The sequence below is a fragment of the Dasypus novemcinctus genome, chromosome 15 (assembly GCF_030445035.2).
Source record: "Dasypus novemcinctus isolate mDasNov1 chromosome 15, mDasNov1.1.hap2, whole genome shotgun sequence".
NCBI classification, from domain to species: domain Eukaryota; kingdom Metazoa; phylum Chordata; class Mammalia; order Cingulata; family Dasypodidae; genus Dasypus; species Dasypus novemcinctus.
This window is the reverse complement of record NC_080687.1, coordinates 5,125,457-5,139,348: the sequence shown is the minus strand read 5'-3', so window position 1 is coordinate 5,139,348 and position 13,892 is coordinate 5,125,457. Positions and strand designations below refer to the sequence as shown.

At 45.5% G+C, this 13,892-nt stretch overlaps 1 non-coding gene across 1 annotated transcript; it reads left to right on the top strand.

Moving 5' to 3' along the window:
* Positions 1-5,792: 5,792 nt before the first annotated feature.
* LOC111760820 (small nucleolar RNA U13) lies at positions 5,793-5,895 on the top strand. Its single transcript, XR_002794404.1, has one exon. It is a non-coding gene; the product is annotated as a small nucleolar RNA U13 (small nucleolar RNA).
* Positions 5,896-13,892: the final 7,997 nt, after the last annotated feature.

Here is a 13,892-nt window from a genome sequence, read left to right as displayed (position 1 = left end):
CATCTTATCATGGTTTTTGATAATAGATGCCGGGCCTGGGTGTCATTTACAGAAGACAAACGTCTCTTCACGGTGGAGACAAATCCTCTGTTTGGTTTGTTGCTGCGATTTCCCTGGACTCTTTGTCCCGGTTCCAGATACAGCTTCTCAGGATTTAGACGACGCTTCACCGCGTTGACAAAGGCCTTGTGGACCAGGAGCAGGGCCGCCTCTGGCTCTCACCGGTGCCCGCAGTTCCGGGCTGCCTCCGCCCGCCCAGCGGCTGGACTCCACACACTTGGCAGTGGCTAGAAGAGATGAGATCTCCCAGCAGCACCTGACAGGAAAACAAATAGGAGCCCGCCTCTCTGTGGCCTCAGCGTCGCCCAGGCTCTCCTGCTTTGCCAACGAGCTGTGTTAACCAGCCGCTCTCCACGCCCGCGGCTTCCCAGGCAGCCCGAGAGTGGTGACTCAGCCACCACAGGCCCTGGGGAAGCTTTTCCCTAAGCTCCTCCGCCCAGTCTCCCCTGGTGCAGGAGGCAGTGCAGACGCTTGAAGGGAAGTCCCCCTCCACTGTCCTCAGGATTAACGCCAGGCCCCAGGAGGCTTTCACTGCTGCAGATCGCAAGAGAAAGAGACGCAGCCATTTACTATTGAGCAACTCCAGGCCTGAGCACTCTGCGGGAGGGGAGTTGGGAAGGAGGCCGAGACTTCCAGCGCTGGTACAGACGAAGGCAAGGCAGGTGGCAGGTACGAAACTGCAGTGTCGTCACTGTGTGGTCTGGGGGAGCCCCTGGGGACCTTTTATTAGACTATTAGGAAAGGAAGCGTGACAAAGGCTGAGAGCAGCAGAGGTTTTCCTCCGGGCGCTCCTCTCGGCAATTTCAGAGGGCTCCGTACGGGAACCTGACGGTTCTGAACTTGGCCACTCTCCTGCGGGAAAGCAGCGTCTCCTCCAGGCTCTGGACGTGCAGTTTGCTCAGGTGCTGTTGATGTTCAGATTGACAGTGTACGCTCTGCCCTACGGATAAGCAGGGACGCTTCCCTTGCAACGAGGCATCGAAGGAGCAGCTGCCTGGAAGGACGAGCCCAAGCCAGGATATCAGAGTCATCCAAATGCCAGGAGCCGAGCAAACATCAGCAGACGAGACAACTCTAGAGAGAGGAGGCCGAAGCTAGGATCCCAGCAAGGGCCCTGAAGAAGACAGGGGAAGCAGATCTTTTCTTCCTTATTTTCCATTAGGGGGTTGTCCAGCCAGGAAACAGAATCTTCAAGGATTATCTTGGTTCATGTCATTTGTGCCTGTGACGTTGTTCTCAAGCTTGGGAAGAGAAACAATCGCTTCCTTTCTCGTCCTCTCAAGCTCTTTGGAATGGCCTCGTGTGCTCTTGGCCAGCAGGCCTCATCCTCTTGCTGGCCAGCTACTGCCCCATCCCCATCATCCATGCATTCCGCCTAGGAAAATCTGCACACCCATTATTCCGTAAGCATGTGATCTTTGGCCTTTCCCGCCCTTCTGTCTGGAACTTGCTCCCCCATTGGCTTCCACCCTACCCACTGAACGAGGCCCAGGCCTGGGAATAGCCTCCCAAAGATCCTCCTGGGCAGAATGCTTTCCTGAAAGTGTGTCTTCTAGCATAGCCTAAGAGCTCTACTGCAGCCCTTGTCATCCCAGGTGCGAGACCTTGGTCCATGGCCCTCTCTCCTGCACTCCTTTCCAGTTTGGGGTGTGCTGGTCTTACCCAGATACCTGCTCATTCAGTGTGTGGTGAATGAATGAATGTGTGAAAAAAGAGTCAGGATCAATCTCTTTCTCTCTTGCTCCCATGCTCTCTCACTTTCTCTATCTCTCTTTGTTTTACAGAGAAGAAAATCACAGTCCGTAGAGATTCAGAGTCTTGCCCCAGATAGCATTATCAAAGACACAGAATTAAATCAAAAGCTCCTTGTTGGGTCTATTAAAATATTTAATTTTAGGGCAACTATAGAGTGTTTCTACCACCGACAACAATCAGGCATGTAGTGGGGAAGGAACACAGGTGTTATTTTAAAAAATAAAGAAAGCAATACTATATATTAAAATTCTGAGATTTTTGGTAAAAACTCCAGAAAATGCACCTGTATGCTTTGCAAAGTGTATCCATCTCTAGCAGAAAGGATCATTACTTCTGTATCTTACCACTTCTTTCCCCAAACCCCCAATAAACAGTCACACCCATAGACATCACCAAATTCAAGTGTTGGAAATGCTCGAGTTGCACTGATGTCATCATCAGAGAAAACTCCAGCTCAGTGGTGGTCCCTGGGGGTGGGGGGTGGTAATAGGGATTTTGACTCAACTTGCCTTTATTTCCACATTATAATGCTTTTAAGTCCAGGGGAGTGATCAACCTACAATCTTTCACGTGTGGCGTGTGGGAATCTTCAGCTTAGAGAAAAGGAATTTGCTGATGTTAATGAAACCTGTAGATTCAATGGGAGGAAGTGTCTTGAAGGATTCTATTCATTCTGTGCCTTTAGCTCTCAGTGAATTAACAGATTCAAAGACCAAGGCCAGGGCCACTGTTCCCATGGGCTCCAACCCCTCCAGCTCCCAGGGCCCCAGACTGCAGGGCCTGGTCAGCAAGGAGCTTCACCCTTGACCATGAAGCCTTCTCTATGAGTGCCTTTCTAGAAGCTACTGAAAGTGAGAAAGTGTCATTCCATCATCACATCGGCATGCTCACTGATGTGTTTATGATGTGCGGGAGCACCCTAAAGCATTGGGCTATAATTGCTGGGTCGATTCACAGGGCAGTCAAGATTCTCCAGGAGCGGTGTTGGAACACGATGCTAATAGCGTTTAGCAGTGACAGAATGTCAAAGTGGTGAGAGTTGAGATACACAAGATAGCAAAGGTGACAGGCAAAAGGAGATGCAGAAATTTGTCTCCATAGGAAGTGAGAAGGCCTTAGTTTAGCTAAAATGGCATTTTTATTCCACAATCACTATCATCACCCCAGCACTAAGTAATCATTATTAGTCAAGGGTCAGGGTGCTGCTACATAATGCAAGAGCGCAGAGAGGATTTAAATGGTTGCAGACTCTGCTCAGCTCCTGTTTGGGTTTTGGTAGGTGAATCCAAGAACATATCTCGTCTTGGTCATGGATTACAATGAGTTACAAGGGAACACGAATGTAAGAGCACCCTGAGAATGTCTAGAAGGTAAGTCTTCCTCATCACATGTCAAATGTCAGGAATTGGAACCATCAGTTCACATTTACCTGAACCTTACACATTCTGGCTTCCACCCTTCTTTCATTCTTCATTCTTTACCTGAAGGTCTCAGTCGTTTCTATGATTTCTGTTAATGATCTGCTAATCTCTGTGCTTTAGACCAATAAACCCAACTGCCACTGATGCTGAATAATGGTGTTCTACAGACACCTCAAATCCAATATATTCGAGAGCAAAACACTGTGGGTCAAATGTTAGGTAGTTTTTATTTTTAGTAGGTAGTTTATGTCACTGTGTCCAATGGTAAGAGCTTAGGGCAGTGTCTCTCAAACTTTCAGTATCCATGGGCTACTTCATGAGAACAGATGGGTCGTGAATTTATTTTGTATTTTTAAAGATTCATCACAATTTTAAATAACTACAAATAAAATTCAATTAATATGGGAGGTGGATGTGGCTCAGGTAACTGAGCTCCCACCCACCACATGGGAGGTCCGTGGTTCAGTTCCCAGTGCCCTCTAAAGAAGACAGCGAGCAGGCACGATGGGAACCACACCAAGTTGACACAACAAGAAACACAAGAAGAAAAACATAAGGAGAGGAACAAAAAAGCCGGGAGCAGAGGTTCCTGGTGCCTCTCTAAGAAAAAAATGAGCAAGACAGCGAGTTGAAACACAGGCATGGTAAGCTGACACAACAAGATGATGCAACAAGAGACACAAGAAGAAAAAGCATAATGAGAGATACAACAAAGCAGGGAACAGAGGTGGCTCAAGCAATTAGGTGCCTCCCTACCACATTGGAGGTCCTGGGTTCAGTTCCTGGTGCCTCCTAAAAGACACAGAACACAGCAAGTGCAAACAACGAGGAGGTGGGGAGAAATAAATAAATAAATCTTTTTTAAAAATTCAAGTAATATTAACAATTTCATATTAGTAAATTAATTTCAATAATATCAGCATTTCAATTAATATTAGCAATACTTGTTTTACATAAGGAAGAAGGGTGATATCGTTTGAAATCATAACAGGTTATTTAAAAGGAATTTTTTATATCAATTTCAACTGAGTCCTCAAGATACTAGGTGACAGTACTCCCCATTCTGAAGGAGTTGCCAGACTATCTATAAAGATATTAAGGCCAATAAGGGAGACTGAGCTTGAAAAGAGAATGTCATTGAACAACGTTGTCAGTGTTGTAACATTTTCTTTCTCTGCCCCATGGTGAAGTGGAAGCTAAAGAGGTTTCAAGAGATAAATCCTGGACCTGGATCTCAATCCTGAAGTTTGCATGATAAAACAAACTTACAGCAGAAAAATACAAAGGGAAAGCAGCTGAGTGAAATAGAGACTGAATATCTGTCATTATTATATTCAAATAAATAGATGACAAGATGGTAAATTTCAACATATAACTATAATCTATAAAAAAGAATCAAGGGAAGCAAATGTGGCTCAAGTGGTTAAGTGCCTGCTTCCCACATGGGAGGTCCAGGGTTTGGTTCCCAGCGCCTCCTAAAAACAAAGACAAACAGTATTGGGCTCAGCGGTTGAGTGCAGGATTCCTACTATGAGGTCCCAGATTCAATCCCCAGGCCCCAGGACCTAAAAAAAAAAAAAAGAATCGAAACTTAGAAAATGAAAAATATAATAACATAATCTAAAATTCAGCGGATGGGTTAAACAGTAGATTATAAAAGCAAGTAAAAGAAAGAATTATTAGCAAACTGGAAATGGATCCATAGAAAATATCCAGACTGAAAGCACAAAGTGAAACAAGAAATTGTAAATACAGAAAAGACAATGAGCTGAAAGTACACAAGAGATATAGGAAGCCCTGCTAAAAAAGAAAATCTGACAGGTTTTAGTCTCAGGAGGAGAGGGGAGAAAGAATGGGTCATAAGCAATATGTGAAAACAGATGGCTGAGAATTTTACAAAACTGACAAAAGGCATAAAGCCATAGAGACATAAAGATTCTGGAGGCTCTACCAATGTCAAGCACTATGAATACAAAGAAACCACACCTAGACATATCAGCAAAGTCAGGGCATACTACCTTCAAAGCTCAGTAAGACTATGGCTGCCTTTCTACAGAAACTATGGAATCCAGAGGACAAGAAAGTAACATTTTTAAAGTGATGAGTGAAAGGAAACTGCCAACCTAGCATCTTCTATAGCTAGAGAAAATATCATTCAAAACTGAAAGTGAAAAAGATGAATATTCGTCCTATCTTATACCATACATAAAAATCATTCTAAGTGGATTGTAAATTAAATATAAATAGAAAAGGAACAGAGGAGGGAAGGGAGGAAAAAAGAAAGAGAGGAAGGGAGGAAGGAAAAAGGAAAGGAGGGAGGGAGGAAGGAAGGAGAAAAGAGGGGAGAGAGGTAAGGAGGAAAGAAGGAAGAAAGAGAAAGAAAAAGAAAGCTACCTTCTGGAGAAGAAATTAAGAAAATATTTTCATGATCTTGGGTAGGCATATTTTTCTTATATTGTACATAAAATTAACTATAAAGGAAAAGACTGGTAAATTAGATTTCACAAAAACTTGGAAATTTTATTTATCAAAAAACACCATTAAGAGAGTGTAAAGATACTTTTGAGGTTCATAGAGTGATGAATGGGTGTTCACATGCTTGTGAGAGACGTAACTCCCTCCAACCTTGTTAGAACATCAGCACACCACCAGTCAGACATGGGGGAAAAAAAAAGTATAAAGTTAAGCCAAAGACGGGGAGGAGATATTTGTAATCCATTTGTCTGATAAAGGACTCATATCTGTATTAAATAAAGAATTCCTACAAAACAATGAGAAAATCAACAGTTCAATTTTTAAGTAATTGTCAGAAGACTTATTCAGCTATTTCACAAAAGATAATATCCACATGGCTAGTAAACATCTGAGAAGATACTCAATGTCATTAGTTATAAGCGAAACTGCAAGCAAAACAATTAGATACAAGCACTAGAATGGCAAAAATGAAAATAGATAAAAAATAGTAAATGTTACAAGAATGAGGAGCAACTGGAGTTGTCATTGGTTCATTTAAATTATTTCAATGAATTGAAAACCCATTTGGCAGTATCTCCTAAAGTTCAACATATGTATGCCCTATGACTCAGTAATTCAATCTCCAGGTTTATACCCTAAATAAATATGTAACAAAGGACACCTAGAGATGTTTATGGCAGCAATATGTGCAACAGTCGAAACAACCCAAATGCCCAAAAGTAGTAGAATAAAGGCATAAGCTATAGATATTCGTAGAATGAAATGCTATACAGCAACTCTGTGGATGAATTTCCAGAACATAATGTTGAGAGAAAGAAGCCAAATGCAAACTAAGACAGATTATATGATTCCATTTATTTAAAGTTCAAAAATAAATTAATCCATGGTGTGAGAAGTCAGAACACCGGTTGCTTTTGTGGGAAAGGATAATAACTATAACACTTGTGGGGGCTGTTTGAGGTGCTTGTTACAAAGGACTGTTCACTTTCTATAAATTGATTGAACTATAAATTTAGGATTTGCACTCTTTAGGCAAATGATACTTCAATTAAAGAAAGTATATTTAATTAAAAAAGACGGAAAAAACCCTCATTCCTCAGGCTAAGACCCAAATGCATCCTCAGTGAAAGCTTCTCCAAGGTACCATCAACCTCAGGTCTCTCCCTTCTGCTCCCGCAGTAGTTAATTCACACCTTCCCAACAGCACCTACACCCCCTGCCATAGCAGACAGCTGCTCATGCATCTGCTCCACCCGCCTACCCCATCCCACCCCTTCCCACCCCCGTGAGATGTTCCTCTCCGTTAGTCAACTACTGAATAAGAGCTCTGGGATGAGTGCCTAAATGAAAGGATGATTTTGACTCTCAAGGTCATCCTTAAAACTTCCCTTTTTACACATATATTGTACTGACTAGACATGGGGTCCAGGACATTCTTTCTGTGGGAGCAGTCGTGGTCCCCACGTCTCTAAAGAACAGGTAGGTATCTATGAGCAGTTTATCCCAGAAACAAAGATAATTACACAGTAGCTAGTAGAGAGATTTACCAAACATTTCTGCAAAAGCATACAAACTGTAGGAAGCACATTATCATTTACTCAGTTCATTAACAACAGAAGAAAGTTAATAAATACAGGCAAGAGTGAAAAGGTGAGTTGCAATGATGTAAATATAGGCATTTTTTGGTTTTGTTTTCTTTTAACTTGACTATGTCACACCTTATAGTCTCTTGGAGAAAAGTTTAATGCAAAGATGCATTCTTAAGTACTGACACGGTGTAGATGCCCCATTTTTTTCAAAGCTACTAAACACCACGTCTCATATAAAAGCTTCTCTCCCGGTAGCAGATGTGGCTCAAGGGTTGAGCACCTGCTTCCCACATGGGAGGTCCTGGGTTATGTCCCTGGTGCCTCCTGAAAACAAAAAAAAAAGAAACAAACAACAAATGAAAAAAAAGACTCAGGGGAGCTGATGTGACTCAGTGGTTGAACGCCAGGTCCCAGGTTTATTCCCCGGCTCTGGTACCTAAAAGTAAATAAATAAATAAAAAGTTTTTAAAAGCTTCTGCCCCATTTTTGGGACTTGGAGTTGTCCTGAATGGTACTGCAGGGACAGATGCGGGATATTGTATATCCCGCCATAACCCTCTGGATGGACTGGGGGAGAGTGGGAACTACAACGTAAACTATGGTCCATGCGGTGCGGCAGTGCTCCAGGGTGCATTCACCAAATGCAGTGACTGCCTCACTGAGGAAAGGGGCTGTTGAGGCGGGAGGAGCAGGGATGGGGGAGTGGGGTATATGGGAACCTCTTGTGTTTTCTAATGTGACGTTTGGTGTGAGCTACTTATCTTTTTTAAAAAAGATAATAAAAAATTTGCTAAAAAAACATCTTCTGCCCCCATTTCCTTGGTGCAACACCTCCTGGGTGCAGAGCTGCCCAGCAGCAGAGGCGAGCTCCCACACCTCTCTCCCACTCTCCACAAGGTCCCTCAGGAGCACGAAAAGAGGCTCCACCACAAAGGAATTCTAACGCCTACAGAGGTTATCCTTTAATTCAGATGAATTCCTCCTCTTCCCTGCAGGTCTCCCAGGTGCGTCCTTCATGCCCGTGGACCATCTCCTAGGAGGTGGCTCTCGATGCCTGTCACCCAGGACGCACCGTAACGTGAGAACGCCTTTCGTCAGCGGTCCAGGGCAGGTCCACGGCACTGCAGGGAGGGTCAGGTTCCCACCCGGGTTTCAACCAGAGACCACTCGCAGGGTCTGTAGGGGACCTCGTGAGAAAATCACAGTGCATTCCCACTCATTCAAACCCCGGCCACGCTGCTCCCAGCCGAAAGCCCGGGCAAGGTAACCCCCCCTTCAGTATCTCGGGGATTTTCATCTGTCAAAGGGGCATCAAAATGCTTGCCTAATGAGGTTTTGGAAACTACATAAGAACGTTGTGAGTCCTGGTAGGGCCTTGTACAGAGTAAGCATCTGCAAGAGCTAAGGTCCAGCGGCCAGGTGGAGGGCGCAGTCCACCCATTCGGCTGCCACACATTGCACGCCACGAGGAAGCAGGGCCAAAGGCCAGAGCTCGATTGGCCTGAGCCCAAATTCTTTAGTACACAGCACTCAAAAACTATTAGGCCTGCTGCTACTGCTACTACTACTGCTATTATAACGGATACTATCTTTAATGTTATCGTTATCATGTTACTATTCTATTAACCCAGCAGCTGTTAAGATAACTTTCATAGTAAAGCACAGCAGCACTATTTGATATCATTTGGGAAAGAAAAACTCTCTTCTGAGCCATTTTGAACATGCTTTGTCCCTCTAACCACAACATCCATTGGATCGGAAACACATTTCAAATGAATAACCACAGTAGTTGTATGTGCCCAAGGCTCCTGTCATTCGGGAGTGACCCAAGAGCATCACTGCAGTATCCCCCACCCTCCTCACGGAGCAGGTGAGCTCATGACCCCCACCCACCTCGATGAATCCACTGAAAGAATTCCACCTCGCTTCATCCATCTACTGCCCAGGCCAAGGTGCGTTGTCAGGGCCTCTAGGAAAGGAAGTCTCTCTTGATTGTTCTGGCAGCCGAGGGTACAGGGACAGCAAGGGGGAGAGCTCGCCCCGAGAGGACTGCGGAGGTCGGCCGTGCTTCGCTCAGGAGGACAGCTGGGCCGGGGTCTGGAAGGGGGAGGAAAAGCCCACAGGCGGGACAGAGCCGGAAGGAGGAGGGCGGCACAGGCCCTGGGGGACTGAGGTGACGCAGCGGGCCGAGCCGAGGGGTGGCACGAAGGACATCAAGGGTGACGTGGAGGGGCAGCCGGGGGACAGGCTGGGGAGGAGCTGGCACGGTGGCAACAGGCAGCCACGGAAAAGATATGGAAGCCGGGCGCTCTGTGCCCCTTTCCCATCTGCTTCCTCTTACAAAGGCCTTCGGTCGCCACGTGGAGGCCTGGAACGCTCCCCCAAGAGGTCGAGGCAATGCGAGGTCACAGCTCAGGGACCAGCAGGAAGACAGCGGCGTGGAACTGGAAGGAGGCAGAGTCCAGGCGGAGGAGGGGGCACGCCGGGGCTCTGGCGGGCCAGGGCTGTGGGCGGGAGGAAGTGGCAGCACGGGTCCCAGCTGCGCCTTGACAACCAAGGGACGGTGATGGCAATAAGCACAGCAAGGACATGGGCTGGTGACGCTGGTTTTTTTCTTTTCAGCTGCTGCAGTGCGGGGTCCACAGGCCCCCCCGCCCCCCCCCCAGCTCAGCAATTCTGCAGAAGGGCTTACAGAACCCAGAAGAGCCTTGCCATCTTGATCCCGGGTAATCACAGCGCCAGGAAAAGGCGCGTGGGGCGGACCCCGGGAGGCCAGGCGCGGGCCTCCAGGGGCTGCTCCCGGGTCAGCAGGCGCCTCGTGCTTCTCTTGGCCCCAGCTCTGGCAACACCCGCCAGCACTGCCAACAGGGACGCTCACCTGAGCCGCACGGCAGGTGCTGGTCTCGCAGATGTGGCTGCCCTGCTGGGAATGCATCCAAGGGAAGTAATCCCACGGGCTCAGGATGCGTGAACAAGGCTGTTCATCGTAAGAAGGGCCGGAATTCAACGTTCAGAAGTGAGCCCTGGGCGAGGTACGGCGTGTCACTGCGTGCCACGGAACACCAGGCGGCCGCGGGAAGTGCTGCGCGGCACAGGTGCCGACATGGGCAGGCGCCCACCTTTCTAACACGGCCCAAGCACCAGCACGACCGCCGACCGCCTCCTGCCGTCCTCCCCGCAGGCGATGTCCTCCAAATCGCTCCCTGAAGATGGCTTCCCTGGTCCTCCAGCCACCCGACCTCCCACATGGCTATCATGTCACCCAGTTGAGCCTCTAGTATTCATCGAGCTCCTTAGCCATCATGAGCATCTGTTTTCCTATCTATCTAATAGAAACCTTGTGAGCACTGAGAAGGCATTTAAATAAGATAACCTACGTACTGTGCTTCCCTCAAACCAAGTGATGAATAAATACCAGCCTCACTGTGGCGGTGACCCCTCCCTCGCACCTCTGGTACATATTTGTTTAAATCTTTCCAATGGCTCTTTGAGATCTTTCAAAAGTCCTTTGTGAATAGCAGGTAAATAACCTGGTTGAAGATTGTTAGAGGTTTGCAATAATTAACAAGCTGTGGCTCAGTTTCCCCTGAAGTGCATTGGGAAAAAGCTAACCCCCTCTCCCATAAGCCTACATGTCCAAGGGCACGGCACTTCCCCGCAGGTTAGACAAAGAAACCACACAGAGAAGGAGTAAAGGGAGAAGGAGACCTTCCCTACCTGCATACCAGAGGGAGATAAAGGAAACCCTTTACTCCCTGCAGATCAAAGAAACATCTGCTCCTGCAGCACTCCAAGAAAACGTAACTCCCTCACCCACTACCCTCCGGCCATACTAGGGAAAACCTTCACCTCTGGGGCTTCCTGTTGGCCCCTGCCCCTCACTCGGACCCTCGACCCCTCCCACCAACTATCATTTCCCCGCCTGGGAAAGTTCTGTATAAATGCAAATCCCCCCTTCCAGGGGCGGGCTGAAGTCTCTCATCAGACCCCACCATGCTGGTGGGGGGCTGAACTCTGTTCCTCAGACCCCCTCCATTGGGAGAACTTCTCAATAAATTTTTCTTTGTCTATCGTCAGTCAGTCTCCGTGTCCCAGTAAGCATCGTATTTTTCTCCAACAAAGATAATGAAATGTGTGTACACCAATATTCAGGGAAAACCAGATTATTTTTTTTTCTCTTCTTCTCCCCCTCGTCCTTTCACTCCCCCTCCCCTTCCTGTTTTTGCTGTCTCTGTCCATTCACTGTGTGATCTTCTGTGTCTATTTCTCTTTTTGTATTTCTCTTCTCATCTTTCTCCTCTAGGATTCACTAGGATTCAAATCTGGGGACCTCTGATGTGGAGAGAGGTACCCTGTCAATTGCACCACCTCAGTTCCTGATCTCTGCTGCACTTCACCTTGACCCTCCCCTTGTCTCTCTTTTGTTGCATCATTATCTTGCTGCGTGACTCACTTGTGCGGGCACTGGCTCACCTCACGGGCACTTGGCTTGCCACGTGGGCACTGGCTCGCTACACAGACACGGTTTTATCTTCTTTTTTACCAAGAGGCCTCAGAGATAGAACCCAGGTCCTCCCATATGGTAGGCAGAGGCCCTATCATTTGAGCCATGTCCGCTTCCCCAGATTATTTCTAATGTAAAATGGTATGGGTCATTGAATCTCTTTCTACACTGAGGGTATTACCATATATACATATATATACACATATGCATACAATGAATACATTAGTGGTTTATTAAAAACAAAGTGAGTAGTAGAGTTCCCCTGATTTAAATATTGATAAATTTGCCAATTCTTAAAAGATGATATGCCATGTGATTGTTACCATTCCTTCACAGTTCATCAGGCATTGCCTTCTTTTGTTGGGGGAGGGTCTTAGTTATATAAAGAACAATATTATTTGAATGTAGTAATTTTGAATAATATAGACACATCATTTTCCCAGTAATTTTCCCCTTTCATCTCCTTTGTGACTCTCATATTTTTGTGTGTCTACTCTATTGTGATGAGATAAATGCCTAATTTCCCCCATAAGGAAAAATGACATGTTAATGAGCATATGCTGAATATAAAATATGTGTGAAGTAATGTTCTTTCTATGGGATTTGGAGAGCCAGAAAGGGCAGTCCCTGGCAGGTACAGAGAAGAAATTCTGGTCTGGCTTCAGGAGAAAGAAACTGGCTTTGCATTTTCAATTCCTTGAAATCTCTAAGAAGCCATTTTGCACAGGCATAGAAAAGCTGTCTGACAAGACTGCAGTGGCAAATGCACTCCTTGGGCAGAATTTCTGATACTCTAGGACAATTAAGCAGTCTGCACATTTATTGGCATGAAATTGGGGGGAGAATTGACAGGCAAGCGTGTATCTAAGAAAGCCTGTCCTAATTTGAGGGCAGGTTTTGTTAATCAACCAGGACATAAAAGTTTATCTTCCCCTTCCAAAAGAAAAAAATAACTGCAATGGCAATAAAATGCCTTTGGTTAAGCTCTGCTTGCATTAAAGTATTGCCCACAGCACCACAGCGTTTATGCTGCTGGACAGCTATGCTTCAACTCCTTCAGATCTTAAGCAACATACATTTAACAGCATGACACGTTAAAGGGAGAACAAATTTCTTTTCTTCACACCAGATGGGAATAAGAAACGTGAGTGTTGTGCACAATGAAACAATATCTATAAATCTAGCATTTTATCATCTCATTTCAGATATAAAATTAGAGGATTCATCAGTTACACCCCCACTCGTGAAATATACCTGCTGAGGTGTGAGGTCCCTGTGGGAGGAGTGATACGGATGGCACAACCAGAGGGGAGAAGCCATCCATCAGTGAGCATCACCGTTTCCAAACTCCACGACCCTCATTATCCAGTGGCAATTCTGCTACACCACGGAATGTTGGGAGAATTATTAGGAATCAGCGTATTGCTAACTCTGTAATTCATGGACCTTACTGAGATCTGATTTCACAGTTTCTCTGTGTACAGAGATATTCTCAAACAATATTAAGGTAATACTCAAAGTTGACTAAGAATTGTTTTCCTATTATTAGGGTCCTATTTTCTTAGGGGAAAAAAATAAGCAGTTTTTCTCCTGTTTCTACCTCTCTCTCTTCATTCTCCCAGTTCGTAATTTTAACTCACATTAACGTTCTTTGTCCTCTTGATTGTAACCATGACACATGATATTTGTAAGGTGTTAAACGCTTACAGCTTCACTTTCTGTATCTCATGTGATCCTTCTGCAACCCAGAGAGGTTGAAACAGAATGATGAAAAAGTTGTTAAGACTTCACCAAGGTCACTTTGCCAGTAACCAGCAGAAATGGGGTGCGAATGAGTATTCTGATAATATTTAAAGTAGCTACTGATAATGAAGTAGCTACTTTAAATATAAATATAAATACTTCTGCCATTTTGCTCTTTAGTTTTATAAATCATGCATTTTTTGTCACCCTCAAGTCTTCCACATTGCCTAGTATTGTATTTAGTTGATTTTTTGTAGTGAGCCCTTTAGGTTTCCTTCTCATTTCCTTCTTGTTGCATATTTTTCAAATATTTTCTTTGTGATTAACATGGGGTTGAACTTCAAA